This window comes from Protopterus annectens, chromosome 15.part0, assembly GCF_019279795.1.
Source record: "Protopterus annectens isolate FY-2018-M chromosome 15.part0, PAN1.0, whole genome shotgun sequence".
Lineage (NCBI taxonomy): Eukaryota > Metazoa > Chordata > Ceratodontiformes > Protopteridae > Protopterus > Protopterus annectens.
The window spans coordinates 349,188,666-349,204,464 of NC_056749.1; the positions used below are offsets into that span (position 1 = coordinate 349,188,666).

General features: G+C 44.5%; 1 protein-coding gene across 3 annotated transcripts in view; it reads left to right on the plus strand.

Annotated features, from left to right (window-relative positions):
- OPHN1 (oligophrenin 1) overlaps positions 1 to 15,799 on the plus strand; it is a 2,670,560-nt gene that overhangs the window by 2,643,391 nt on the left and 11,370 nt on the right. The gene's annotated exons all lie outside the window — the stretch shown is intronic.

Genomic DNA, 15,799 nt, shown 5'->3' on the forward strand with positions numbered 1-15,799 from the left:
TGTAAGATAAGCCTTCTGGGCCATTGTGTCCAAGCTGGTACCCAGGAATGTCATTTTTTGTGAGGGTACTAGTTTTGACTTATTTTCGTTTACTGTGTACCCCAGACAATTTAGTAGATGCTGCACAAAAGCCAGATGATGTAAGAGAATGTCTTTTCTTTCTGCTTGGATGAGGCAGTCGTCCAGGTATGGATATATTTGAATTCCTCTTTGTCTGCAGTATGCAATTACTGGTGCCAGGCATTTTGTGAAAACTCTGGGTGCAGTAGATAAGCCAAAGGGCAGTGCAGAGAATTGATAATGGGTTGAACCTGCAATGAAACGGAGGTATCTTCTGCAACTTTGTCTGATAGGGACATGCAGGTATGCCTCCTTGAGGTCCAACGTTACCAGCCATGCTTCCTTGCCCAACATGGGAAGTAGCTGCTGTAGTGTTAGCATCTTGAATTTGGGGACTTGTAAGTAAGTGTTTAGAGTTGAAAGGTCCAGAATTGGTCTCCAAGCATTGTCCTTTCTGGGTACTAGAAAGAGCCTTGAGTAAAATCCTTGGCCTTGCTCTCGAGTAGGTACCAGTTGAATGGCTTCCATGTCCATGAGAGCTGTAATTTGTTTTTGTGCCTCTGCCCATTGATTTTGTGGCAGGTTTGGCATCCCTCTTTTCATTGGTAAGGTGTGAAAGTGGAATCTGTATCCTCATAAAATTATGTCTAGGACCCATTTGTCCTTTGTGACCATGTGCCAGTTGTCTGCAAATAGTGCTAGTTTTCCCGCCAAGGGGGCTGACAAAAAAGCTTTGTTTGGCCAGCTGAGGTGCAAGTCATTCAGTTTGCCTTATGGTGGGTTGGGACCTGTCTTCTCCTCCCTTCTGGGTTGTAGTGCCCCATTGGCGAGGTTTATACTGGGCTTGTGGTTGTCCTCTGCCCCTTGGTCGCCTGTATTTACCCCTCTGAGGTCTGTCAGTGGCTGGAAAGGACCAATTTTTTGTTGGCCAGTTTCTGCTGAATCGAGGGGGTTGTACTTGTAGGAAATCTTTGACTATCTGCATTGATTTCGCCTTATCTTCCATTTTCTTTAAAACTTCTTCTGCTTTAACTCCAAAAAGAACATCCTGCTGTAAGGGAGCATCTAGTAGTTTTGCTTTAACGTGATCAGGCAGACTTTGTTCCTTTAACCAGGCATGCCTACGTATAACTGATCCAGTGACAACTGCTCTGCAGGAGGCCTCTAAAGAATCAAACCCACATTGTAAGGTATGTTTGCCCACCTGCTCGGTGGCGTGCAACAAATCCTGTACTTCTTTCAATTCAGATTGTTGAGGGAGGGAGGTTATCTTTTGTTTTAACTGAGAAATCAGAAATTGCTGATACTTAAGCATATGAAATTGACAATTTAGTGCTCTCATAGCTAATGTGGCTGAGGTGTAAACCTTTTTCCCCCACCTGTCCAGTGCTCTAGAATCCCTTTCAGAAGGTACTGGGTTTTTAGCCATGGAAGCCTTAGCCCCCTTGTGACCCTGGGAGATAGTCTTTGGGTCAGCTACTGGGCTTTTGTAAAGAAATTTGTGGGAATCAGGAACTCTGTAGTATCTGTCAGGCTTGGCCGAAGCAGGAGGTAGAGAGTCTGGGTTGAAACTGGATTCTAAATCGACATCATCCACAATGTCCAAAACAGGAGGGATGGCTAGAGGTCTGTGTTGGGGGAGTAAAAGAAACTCTCTGAGCCTTTTCTTACAATCAGAGTAATCCTGACCTTCCCAGTGAAAATGTTCCCTCATAGTGTGTAAAGTTTCCCCAAAAGAGTAGTCTTCAGGAGGAGAAGCTGAGGGAATAGAATCCTCAGCATCAGAATCTTCATAAGGAGAGAAGGAATTGTCTTGGTCCTCAGAGGAATCTGAAGAAACAGACAGTTGCTCAGAGGAAGCAGAATCTTCCTCTTGTCTAGGCCTTTTGTCAAGAGGAGGCTGAGAACCCCTGATAAGAGAAATCAAATCTTCAGCCATTTTGAGCATCTGTTTCTTAGGCATAGGGCCTTGAACAGGAGGCTGAAGTGTAGTCTTTTTTGATTTAGAAGGAGTCTTCGACTTGGAAAACGTTTTGACTGTAAGTGTCATCGGTCTGAATACACCTTCAGCAACCGATGGCGTTTCTGAAGCACCGACGTCTTTGGAAGGTAAATCGTCGGAAGGGCCTGAAGTAAAAGGCTGCGTCGGCCTAGTACATTCCATCAAAATATCAGTAGCGGTCTCGGGTTCCAGAACTGCGGTAGTCAGGGGCTGCGTCGGAGCCTCACTGATAACCGGAGAACCAGCGACCGGATCAACCGAGGCCTCGGAATCGGGCTTAGGCCTGGGCTGTCGGTCCTTGTCCCTGCACTTTTTGTGCACGCCGGTAGTCAGTAGCTCCGACGGCATGTTATAGTTAAATTTTCTACCAAAAAAGTGTCGTGCGAAATCAAATCGTCTTTTAATAGTACGCTTATTAAATCTAGCACAAAAACGACAAGAAGTGACGTCGTGATCAGGGCCTAGGCAAGGTATACAATAAGAATGAAAATCCTTATGAGGTATTTGCTTCCCACAAGAAATACAATTGTTAACTTTTTCTGACATCGGTCTGAGGCAAGAAAAGTTTCCCCAATGGTGATGACTGCAGCAGGGTGAACACTCGAACATCTGCATTTATGGTAGGTACAAAACTGTACTTTTTGGAATCTAAGGACCTAGACACCTGAGGTCAGATTACAGTGAGGCCGAGTATTCCCCCTTTCTCGACTTCGTCTGGGTCCCTGGCTTATTTTGTTCCCCCACTCCCAGAGTGGGGTGAGTCCTGTACTGGAGTGGTTGATGCTGGCTCCATGGGGGGGGGGTCTGATACCGTCTTCTCAGACTGGTCCCTTCCCCTCGGTGTTTTGGCCTTCAATAGCTCTGGGACAGTATCATCCAGGGGTTGTGGTGCTGTTTCCAGACTTGTTCCTCCTTACTGGGGGACTTCTCCCTTGGATTTGGGTAATGGACCCGCTTCCAGACCCTCTGCCTTCCAGGTGACAGAGAGGACCTTCTCCAGGACTGGAGTTTCCTCTACCGCACCTCCTGGTCCCTGCCTGCCTCTCTCTACTTTGGCTGGTGAGGCCTCCCGGTAAAACCTTCAGGGGATTTTCTCCCCTCTGGGAGTCCCTGCATCTTGCGAGTCCTCCCCCGAGCCCCCCACAGAGGAAGTATGTCACAAGAGAAAGTGCAAGAGGGGAGGTACTTGGTCTCCCCAGTGGAGTTCCTCATCGAGGGAACGGACCTTGAGGAAGGAGACTGGTACCCCCATATCTCCTTCCAATGATTTCTGCTTTGGAGACATCCTTGAAATCTTGAAGCAAAAGGGCGGATGGTCTCCCCAACCCCCGTCTTCAGAGGAGTCTGTATTTCTGAAGGCCTTTGGGATAGGCCCATCTATCTCCTGGGTGTCCCCCTTGCTGATGAGTTAGTAGATTTGATTGCCTACTGGGCCTGGAAGGAGCCGGACATGGTGAAGCCAGTTCCAAAAAGGGAAACAATTTCTTAGCCCTCTCCAGACCATTCTTTCTAGAGCAAAGGTGTCCCAGTTGATGCCATTGTTGTTGCCACCACCAAGAAAATGAAGCTAGCAGAGCAGAGCTGTGTGTTCCATCCCCCAAACAGGGAGTCCCAGGCGATAGACTGTTTTGGGAAGCGTGTGTTTGCCTCGACTATTTTTGGACTGAGAGTGGTAAATTACTTGGCACACTTTAGCCACCTCCAAGGGGATTTGGTCCAAGAGTTTTACACTTCCCTTACAGAGATGTTGCCGACGAAGGACCTCAAGAAGGTGTCTCCCCAAGCTATCCACTCTGACTTCCCTTGCAAGTTCCTTGATGAGGTTAATTTCCAATGCTGCAGAAGCTACCTCTTGGGCAGCCGGTACCGGCATCACTTTGAGGCCTCCTGCTTGGTTACATTTATGTGGGTTTGCGGAACCCGTCAAGGTGTCCTTTACTAACACTCCCTTTGGTGGTTCTACTGTTTTTGGACCTTCTGTGGAAGGCACTTTGACCAGCAATGAGCAGGAAGGGAAGACTTTGTCTGCACTGGGGATGAAGCTTTCTACTCCCCAGAGGTTCTTCTCTAAAACCCAGTAGGAACTAGGAAGATGTGGTTCTGTAAGTCACAGTCTCCCTTCCAGGAAGCTCCTGAGGATTCCTCTTCCAGAGGCAGGGGGAGAGGTTTCAATGGCCGATGCCGCCCTCAAGGTGGGGGGGGGGGTCTGCAAAATCGGGGCTCCAGGGAACCCTTCTCTGAGCAGCCCTATCAGTGCTCCTGAAGCCTTGCCTGGCTGCTCTGCCCTGGAGGCAGTTGGGGGTCGCATTTTCCTATACACACTAGCCTGGGCAAATATCATTTTTGACCAGTGGGTGTTAAATATCATTTCTAGGGGCTATTTCATTCCCTTTTCAGAACCACCTCCAGTAAGAAGTTACCTCCCCTACGTTCCACCCAGTTAGAGGGAGTTGGCTTTCAAAGAAGTTCAACAACTTCTTCTAAAAAGAGCCATCCAAGCGGTCCCAGCAGGACAAAGTGGATCCAGTACTTATACTCACTTCTTTTTAGTTCCAAAAAAGACAGGGAGACCTACGTCTTGTTTTGGATCTCAGTGAGCTCAATCTTTCAGTCAAGAAGTCAAAGTTCTGGATGGTCACTGATCAGTCCGTTCTGCTCCTCTTACACAAGGATGATTGGATGTACTCTGTAGATCTCTGGGATGCCTACTATCACATCAGGATAGACAAGCATTCCAGGAGACAACTTCGCTTCCAGCTAGGAGCCAGTCATTACCAGTTTAGAGCTCTACCCTTAGGTCTCACCCAGCCCCCTGGGTGTTTACCAAATGTATGGCAGTGGTAGTGGCTCACCTGCGACTGCAGGGGTTTCAGGCCTTTCTGTACCTTGACGATTGGCTCCTAATGGCACCTTCAATGCATCAACTGATACAAGCAATTCATTATGTTCTTCTCCTCTTCTGTCAGTTGGGGATCACCACCAACTATGCAAAATCTAATCTGATCCCCACACAACAGTTGAAATTTTTATTTATTTATATAATGCTTATATAGTGCATTCACATATTATGTAAATGTGGAAATTGTAAATTTTGTGTGTATAGTAATACAGATAAATCCATTCACTTAGCTAGTAATAGAAATATAACATTAAGAGCATATGGGAATTGTAATACCAATAACCTTGTATATCTGGCAATATGTATAACACGTGGCTCATACTATATAGTGAAAAACAATCAGAAATTAAAAGAACATATGTGTAGCCATGTCTCAGAGGTAAATGCTAAGAAGAATACAAATGCTTTATATAAACATATTCTAGAAAATGGTGACAGCCATATGTTTAAATTTGCCATACTGGAAGTATGAATAGCAGAAATACGAGGTGGTGATATTATATTGAAAACTGAACTAGCAGAGGTGAAGTGGATAATTAGGCTCAAAGTTCATATACTACCAGGTCTTAATGACATTGTCCCTTTAAAACCTTTGCTGAAACACAAGCATAATTGTATCTGATTTACATAATTAACATGTCATGTGACTGTTTTTAAGTATATAAGCTACTTTAATCTTGTTCTTAGTGTTTAACGCCTGAGGAAGCCTCTAGGGTGAAAGTTTTTAACTTGTGATAGTATTGGAAATAAATGCTTGTCGTGGTTCCAGTGACTTTGTTTTTTGTTGACATCCCTTATCCTCATTGCCACTTTCTGGCCATGCCAACTGTGGTTCCCCTTCATCAGGTCTCATCTGAAGTATCCCCCATAGGTACTGGATCCCCATCAGGAACTGATTTCCCATCCATCAGGGCTTCCTCTCCCAAACCTTCGGACCCTTCATCTAACCGCAGGGTTTCTCCAGTTCCAGTGATTATTAAAACAGTCCAGGGTAGTGTTTCCCATTAAATGTATCATTCTAGCCTCCCAGAAACCCTCCACTAGAAAGGTTTATAGTAGGAAGTGGAAAAATGTTTCTATCTGGGGCAAGAGCAGGAATCTGGATCCCTTTTCTGCTTTAGTTTCAGACATACTTTAGTTTTTGTCCTCCGTTTTCCAAGTGGGAGCAAGTGTCTCTACCATCAAGCTTCAGTTGGTGGCAATTTCTAACTTTCACGAGAACTAACTTTTCATATAGGCTTTGTAAAGCGTTTATGAAAGGGGTCTTCCGGCTTCGGCCACCGATTAATGCTCTTTCACCTCCTTAGGACCTTAAGCTGGTTTTGCAGTCTCTGACTAGGAGTCCTTTTGGGTCTATATTAGAACACCGAACATTCAAAATGTCGAGTGTTCTAATATTGAAACCTAGCAATCGAAAAAAAAAACATTGAACATTCGGAACAGCAAATTTTTTCCTAGGAAAAACATTTGCTGCTCCAAAACACATACGCACAACACAAGCACACCAACCAAACAGCAATCCACACACATACACCTAAACTCTAACACCTAACCCTACACTAAACTATACAGACACCACTAACTATCCACTTGCCTTAACCCAAACCCTAACCCTAAGGTCACCTCACCCGCGCCCTAACCATAACTCACCTAACCCACACATCCACACAATCGCACACTTACCTGAACCCGACCCGTAACTTTCCACCAGAGCGCTGAAAATACTGAAGCAACAGAAACAGACAACCAGATTCTTTCCCTAGGAAAGAATTCGGTTTCCTGTTACTTCGATATTTTCAGCGTTCGCTGAAAACGGGTCGATATTAGAACAACCGACATTTCAAATGTTCGGTGTTCTAATATAGACCCGTCCTTTTGAGCCTTTCCTGTGATCTCAAGTTCCTGTCTTGGAAGATGGCCTTCCTGGTGGCTATTACCTCAGCTGGGAGGGTCTCAGAACTGCAAGCTCTTACCCTTACTCATCCTTACATGATTTTTCACAAGGACAGTCTCTCTTTTAGGACAAACCCCTCCTTCTTCCCCAAGATTGCTTCTGAATCTACTCTGAACCAATGTATTCATCTTCCAGTGTTCTTCCCCAACTATTATTTATTTATTTATTTAACATTTGTTAACCGGGTTAGTCCATAAGAGTTTGCAAACAAACCCATTTTCAGTGGAGACCCGAGGGGAAAAGCCCCAGCAAACAAAAGTAAAAATAAAGTGGCAATATACAAATATTAAATAACAAAATCACAATACAAAATAATTATAAAAAAGAAAAGGTTATTAACTATTTATATTGCATTGATAGTAAGCAACCCATTTTCAGTGGAGACCCAAAGGGAAAGAGCCCCAGCAAACATAAGCAAAGATAAACATACAGGACAAAAACTATTAAAAAAACACTGCAAATATGAAATTAATTATAAAGAGAAAAACAAAAGAAAAAAATATGAACATTAAGGGTTGCACTGATAGTAGTGGACTAAAATTTACTACATATGAGAGTAAAAACAAAAAGATAATTGTTGTTCAAAAGAAGGACAATGTACAGACATTGATAGGAAGTGGAGGGGGGAGATAATGTGGGGAATGGGAGGGGGCTATAGTAGTAGAGCTGAGGGTTTAGGAGATTAGTTTAAGTAGAAGTTACAAAGAAAGAAAGAAAGTTAGGAGATGCAACAGGTTATACAGTAAGATAGACTATGACTACATGTGGTCAAGGCAACGGCATAACTTCAAGTTTAGTAGGTGGGATTTAAGCTCCTTTTTAAAACGGGGAAAGGAAAGGTTGGATCTAATATGGAGAGGGAGTTTGTTCCAATTTAGTGAGACAGAGTGTTTGTAAAGTAGTTTGCCAGTATTCCTTTTGGGTTTATAAACTGAGAGAAGATGCTGATCAGCATCTATTCCAACAGATCTATTCCAACAAAGGGGTGTACATTCTACATACCTTGGACATATACCGACAGTTACGGTTCTACCTACATAAGACCAAAGGTTTTCTTAAGTCAGAACAGTTGTTTGTGTGGCTTTTTTCCCTAGTAGACACGGTCTTCCAGTTTCTAAGGTCACTATTTCTAAATGGATCTCTAGCTGCATCTCCACTGTCTACAACCATAGCCACCTTGATGTTCCAGGAAGAATCAAGGCTCATTCTATGAGATCCATAGCAACTTCTTCAGCCTTTTTACCCAGGCTTTCTTTTGATGAAGTTTGTGCTGCTGCCACTTGGTCTAATCCATGCACATTTATTTCTCACTATAAGATAGATTTGATTCCTAGGAGCAGGGCTTCCTTTGGCTCCACAGTGCTCTGGCATGTCCTTCCTTGAGGCCTCCCAGCATAAATGGTAGTCGGGGACTCTGACCCTATGGTGATGAATGATGACTTGGATAACATCAGATAAAAAGTTATGCACTGACCATAACTTGGCATCTGTGTTTTCCTATGTCATTATTCATCACATATTTCCCTCCCACCATCCCCCTACCTTGTAGATCATGGAGGAAGTTGGAGTGTTTTCCCTCCAGTCTTGCAGGAGTAGCCTTGAAGTACACTACAGCAAGATCGATCTGGGGGTTAGAAGGCAATGGAGCATCATGGGAGAGGGAGGAGCTAGAGCCTTGGATCCTTCTGCAGTATGTTGCCAGTTTGGATCCAATATCGGATCCTAGACTCCATGGTGATGAATGATGACGTAGGATAACACAGATAACAAGTTATGCTAAGTACATAACTCTTTTTCTGCCAGTGGTTTACACATTCCAGTCACCAGTCAATTGTCTGGCAAGCTTTTTTCAACTGTGATTATGCAGGGATGGAGATGAGTAAGCAGCTGGTATTAAATTGTAACACCGGTCTCCCTTTCTTCACGATTGAGCAATCTTGGAGTTATAAAAGGAACAGATACATGGGCGGCATGTCTCACAATATGGGAAGTGGAAGAGGCTTCCCCCCTGCAGAGATGCTTATTTGTGCTTTTTAAATTACAAAATTTTGGATAATCTGTGTGCTCCATAAGCTATTGCTTTTGTGTGTGCAGTTGTTCCTTATAGTGCAATCACCAGGGTTTTGAATGTGTGTGGTCTTCATAGTTGGGCTGTAATTTCTTGGCCCAGATTACTTGTCTGATGATTTTGGTCACCCCACAGGTGTCCAGTTTGCCCTTATTTATTGAAGGCTGTATCCCGCACCCACTATCTTAATCTTGTGACACGGAGATCAGAGGAGGCACACCCTCACCCTGTCATCCATTGTCTCAGAATCTGGACTACATGCAGCATCCAGCTTTTGGTTGATCAATGAGAGCTTACTACTATCTTGCATGTCCCAGAGAACAGTCTCAGAATTCTCTGAGATGTAAGTCAGGGATACTTGAGGCCTCCCCAATCAGAGTTTTATCCCAGGCCCAGCAGGATTTGATGGCTCAGAAGAAGGGCTGTACTGGATCATCCCACTTCAGGGCTCATAATTCAAGGCCTGTACATCAAGTAAATGTTCATCATGGTGAGAACTTGAAGAAAAGGTGAGGAATAACCTTCATAGAGATAATAGCTTGATGCCAGTGGCAGGCCCAGGTCAGGCCTTTCTAGACCATGTACTACTCTTGAAAGACACACTCCCACGTGATGGTTCTTCATTATCTGATATCCAGTGAGAGAGACTATATGCACAGCCTTACTCCTGCAGCTAGTTAGATTGGAGTGGCAAGAATCTGTGGACTCTGAAGCCATTGTCAGTGAGATGAACAAGGACATTGAGTCTTCACCACCTATAGGTACTCCTTAATTACCTTCCCCCTTGTCTACCTAAAGAACCTTCCTTTGTAGATTACCTGCAGCTTATTGAAGTCTTCTGAGAACTAGCCTGTAGCTTCCATTCCTTCCTCCTAGATGGCCTTTGGTCACCTCCACTTTGGAACTGATTGTTATTTCTGCAGTCTGGAAGTACCCAGACTGTGCTGTTGCAGCCCCCAGGAGGGCAAATATCCTTTACAAGCCCTTGGCTAAGGAGAGAGGAGAGTCTCACTGTCTCTCTCACAAACATCCTGGATCAACTCCACTTTGATTTCTTTGTTCTAGCATATGTCCCAGAGAACACAGCATTTTGCCACCTAACCATTAGAGAGAGAGAGAGAGAGAGAGTGTAAAAATTAGTGAAAGTGTTGTAATAAGAGAGTATATTTCTCTGCCACATTGATGCTTTTGTCCCTTAGTTACTAGACTCACATACCAGTATTCTATTCCTGTCTGGTGGAACAGGTGCTGGAAAAACTTGCTGACTTGTGAGATTGTGGACATAAGGAGGAGGTGGCGAAGTCTCTTTCTGTGTTTCCTCTAGTGTATTCCCGTAGAGTCCAGTGCCATTTTTGATTGTGCAGATTTTGTGGTCAGAGCTACAGGGTCAGATGTGCACCTGCAGAATGATCTGACTGAGCCTGTTCTTCCTCAAAGAGGAGCTCATAAAATATAATTCTGAATGCTTACTTCCAGAGATTAATGCTGTTTTGCTTTGGTCTCTTTAAGACCTGGTAGGTGGTGATGGTCATCCTCCTTTTTCTTCTAGAAATGATGACATTAACAGACCAAGCTATTTCAGTAGACCTCTTTATTCAGGTCCAGACTTTTCTCCCCAGAAGAACTATACAGGGTGCAGCTACCTCAGAACAGGTATGGAGGTTATCTTCCTACGTTGTCTTAGTTAATGAGATAGCTGTTTTCATTCCCACCATAGATCTGTAATCGATTTAATAAGTATAACAGATGCAGATATTCTGGATGATGATCATCTGGGGAGATGCTGCTTTAGTTGCATGGTATGTGGGTGAAGTTGCTGGACATGGTAGTTGCCTTTAGGCACTTTAGTGATTAGGATCCACACTGGTGATTTTGATGGTCATCATTTCTATTGATTTTACTTTATTCACCACACAGACAGTTTGTCATGATGTAGCTGTGCTAAACAGAATCTTGCACAAGAAAGATGGAGTTTTCCCCCATGTGAATAACTAGCCACTTTAAGGGAGTGCCTGGCAGCATCCCTGCAATGAGCATTCCTGAGTATGCATTCCTTCAGTCAGCATAAATTGAGTGAAGTCCTCCCTGGTCCCTTTTCAGACAGATATGTATACAGGCATAGAGTACTCCGCAGTGCTGCTGATCATTTCTGCCCACAAAAAATGTGTTTAAGTGAAGACATGGAGCAGTTTTGAAACTTAGACCCTACTGCCACTTTTTGGCTTGATGGATATAGTGACATTCATGGTGTCATTTGTATGCATGAGGATACGAGTGTTGCAGCGGACTGGGAATTGTTAGTGGATGGATCTTCTCCTGCTGTCAGACTAATGTTGCTAAGCTCTAAAATGGTAGACAATTTCAACAGGGCTTTAGATGGTCTTCCCTGACTTGCAGCTGAACCTAAATACAGGATGTTCTTTGTGTTTCACTGTTGCAGTCATCACATTTGGGTTATCTGCCTGCAGGCAGCCCTCAGCCAGCCTGAATAACAGAGTCTTCGGATTTCTGTGTCGGATGCTGTCGCTTCTTCCATGATGTCAGGTCATCAGGGGTATAAAACATGCAGCCGACGCCATTACATCAGTCTTTCTTGCCGTGCGGTGCCCAAAGCAGAAGCAATTTGCAAGTGCTGGTCGGCTGACTCCTGAAATTTTCGTTTTCGAGTTTCAGACCTGAAGTCTTCAAAAGATAAGTACCCCTTTGGGGATCCTTTTTTCTTGCTTTAACCAATGTCAGAAAAAATTAACAATTGTCTTGCCGGTGGAAAGTAAATACCTCATAGAGATTTTCATGTTTACTGCATCACCTGTTTAGGCCCAGACCAAGACGTACCTCTCTGTCGGTTTTGTGCCATGTTCAATGCCCGAACTATTCATCGTCAGGCTATTTTTGTTGCTAAATACTTTCTTTCTCGATCTCCGTACTTCGAAATGGCTTCGTTAAGCCATCCAACTGCCAATCTTCATAAAAAGTGTAAGGATAAAGACAGAAACAGACTGCATAGGTCCAAAACTGCCGATGACTCATCCATTAAGCTAGTCGCCATCTGCCAGTACTCAGTGAGGTGCTTTTGCAGCCCCTGATACCCGCTACTACAGGTTCACAGGCCTCTACTGAGACCCATTCGGAGTCTGGTATGCTGCGAGATGCTTCTTCGACTATGGAACCTGTGGATTTCTCTACCTTGGATGGGTCCGGAGACCCTGTGCAGGCACCGGCTTCTGAGGGTGTATTCAGGCCTACCGACTTTCATATTAAATCGACGACTTTGTTTCAAGTTAGAAATACCAAATTCCTCAGGCCTAAAGCTCGCACTATGCCTAGAAAACCGACGAGCAAGCTGCATACTCAGGCCCAGTTGCCTCAAAAACAAATGATTAGAATGGCTGAAGACCTTATTACTTTAATGAGGGGAAGTCAGCCTTCCCCCTCTAAGAGACCTAGAAGTGATTTTTTTTCTGATTCTTCTGATCAGGAATCTGATATCTCTGCTCCTTCTGACTACCAGGATTTACCCTTATCTACGTATGAGGATTCTGATGCAGAGGATTCCATTCCCTCTGCTTCCCCTCCAGAAGATTTTTCTTTTGATGAAACCTTGCATACTCTTAGGGAGCATTTCCGCTGGGAAAGCCAGGACTATTCTGAGTCCAAAAAGAGACTTGGGGAATTTTTGCTCCTGCCTCAACACAGGCCTCTAGCTATCCCTCCTGTTCTGGAGATTGTAGATGATGTCTTCTTGAAATCCAGCCTTACCCCAGACACTTTGTCTCCAGCTCCCAGGAAACCTGACAGGTACTACAGAGTACCTGACTCTCACAAATTCCTCTCCAACAATCTTACTGCGGATCCAGAGACCATTTTCCAAGTATCAAAAGGCATTAAGGCTACTACTGCCAAAAAATCCTATCTCTTCTGATAGAGACTCTAGAGCTTTAGACAGATGAGGTAAGAAAGTATACACTTCTGCTACTTTGGTCATTAGAGCTTTAAATTGCCAGTTTCATATGTTAAAGTATCAGCAGCATATTATGGGACTACTTAAACAGAAAATGATGTTGATTCCTCACTGTGCTGAACACAAAGATTTGCAAGAGTTAATGCATTCTGCTGAACAAGTTGGTAAGCATACTTTGCAATGTGGTTTTGATGCTTTAGAAGCATCTTTCAGGGCTGCTGTCACTGGGTCTGTACTTAGAAGGCATGCTTGGCTTAAGGAACAAAATTTGCCAGATCATGTCAAAGCTAAATTACTGGATGCCCCCTTAAACCAAGACAGCCTTTTTGGCAACAAAGCAGAAGAAGTCCTCAAAAGGATGGAGGAAAAAGCTAAATCTATGCAAACTGTTAAATATTTCTTACAAGTACAGTCTCCTAGATTCAGTAGGCATTGGCCTTCAAAGAACTGGTCTTTTCCAGTTCCTTCCAGGCTTCCTCAGTCCAAACCCAGGAGCAGCAGACCACCAAGACTTCAGTCTCAGGCTATGCACAGATCTAAGCAGTGGGGAGCTCCCACTTCCAAAGCAGGGAGTAGTACATCAGCCCCCCCTATGGAAATATGGCACAATGACTTATTCTTAACTCTTCCAAGCCCTGCTCAACTACTTGCTCCCTTAGGGGGAAAGCTCACCCTGCATGTAAAAAACTGGGAACTCATTATCCAGGACAAATGGGTTTTAAACATAGTTTCCCTAGGATACAAATTCCACTTCCTCTCACTACCAACCCCAAGTGGATGACCAGACCTCCCCCCAAATCAGTGGACGGAGACCCAAAAACAAGTGCTTTCTCTCCCCAGTATCAGGGCTATTCAACCTCTCCCAGCAGAACAAAGGGAAAACTCCTGGTGTCCTATCCCGGACCCGTCTATTCTCAACACCTTTCTGGTGGTTCCAAAATTTAAATGCTAACTCTTCAACGGCTTCTTCCTATGCTAGCCAAGGATGCCTGACTGGCAACCCTAGACTTGAAAGAAGTTTACCTGCACATCCCAATAAGGGAATCCTGCAGACAATACCTACATTTCAGGGCGGGCTCCATGCACTGTGAGTTCTCTGCACTCCCCTTTGGCTTATCTTCTGCGTCTAGGGTATTCACAAAGTGCCTACCTCCAGCCATTGCATTTTGCAGACAGAGAAGTATTCAGATTTACCCATACTTGGACGATTGCCTGATTCAGGCAGAAAGCCAGGACTTGCTATTACAACACCTGGCATTTATAAAGGGACTTCTAACCTCACTGGGGTACACCATCAATGAGAAGAAATCACACCTAGTACCCTGTCAACAGATTTAGCAAGCTTGAACACAACTTCCCAGATGGCATTTTTCACTCCAGAGAAACAAGTTTATTTGAAAAGCTACTTCAACCTATTGGCCACAAAAACCCAGCTATCTGCAAGGAAAATCCTGCAAGCCCTGGGGTTCATGGCCTCTTGCATTCTGTTAATTCCATATGCAAGACTGCATATGAGGAAACTTCAGTGTTATCTAAAAAGTCTATGGTGTCAGCATTCTCAGGACCTGGAAACAATGATTCCTTTCATTCCTTGTGTAAGGGCAGAGTTCCTTTGGTGGGCAGAGGCGTGCTACCACAACAAGGGACTCCCATTCACTCTACCCCCTGCCACCCAAACCTTAACAACAGACGCATCAGACTATCCATGGGAGGCTCACATGGCAAGGCAGTGCATTCAGGGCAAATGGAACCCAAAACAGATGCACCTGCAAATCAATCAAAAAGAAATGTTAGTGGTACAGAATGCTCTGACAGCCTTCAAAGACCTTATTCTTCCAGGACAACTATTGGTCAAAACAGACAACACTACAGTTTTGTGGTACATAAACAAGCAGGGGGGGAACCATTCTTACCCATTCTGCAGACTGACCCTGCAAGCTCAATTCCTGCCAGGCAAACTAAATTCACTGGCAGGCGACTTAAGCAGAAATCACATAGACCCACAAGAATGGAAACTGGAACCTAAAATATTCAAGCTCTTGAGGAACAAATGGAGGATACCAGAGGTAGATCTGTTTGTCTCCCCTCAGAACTACCAATTGAACAAATTATGCACCAGAACTCCCCACAGTCAAGCTTGGAAAGTGGATGCCCTGTCCTTTACCTGGGAAAGCCTCTCAGTTTATGCCTTTACCCCTCTAGCTCTCCTCCCGAAGGTTCTACTAAAGATCAAACATGACAAGCCAAGGACCATACTGATTGCCCCAGACTGGCCACGCCAGCACTGGTATCCCCTTTTGCGCAGTCTGACAGTGGTACAACCATGGCACCTGCCTCAGACCCCTTCCCTGCTGTCCCAGCAAGCAGGCCAGATTCTGCACCCTCAGCTTCAAACCCTGAACCTTGCAGCCTAGTTAATTCCCTGAGCTCACCCCTAGCAGCCCTCAGTAATTAGGTGCTGGATGTCATTCTTGAGGTAAGTAGGCCCAGTACTAGAAAATCCTATTCAGAAAAGTGGAAAAGATACTGTTCCTGGAGCCAGGCTCAGGGGAGGGGCACAACGGTGCCCAGCTTACCCCATATTCTAGATTATTTAACAGAAATGCTCCACAAGGGCCTATCTTTCTCTTCAATTAAGATTCATGCATCTGCCATTTCAGCAAATTCTAATACTGAGCCACCCCTCTTCTCTCATCCCCTGCTAAAACAATTCCTTAGAGGGGCCAAAAATTTAAGGCCCCCCAGGAGAGCTCTCACTCTAGCCTGGGACCTTAACTTTGTATTGGAAAAACTCACTCTTCCCCCCTTTGAACCAACTGCTACAGCAGAGTTGAAATTCCTTGCTTGGAAAACAG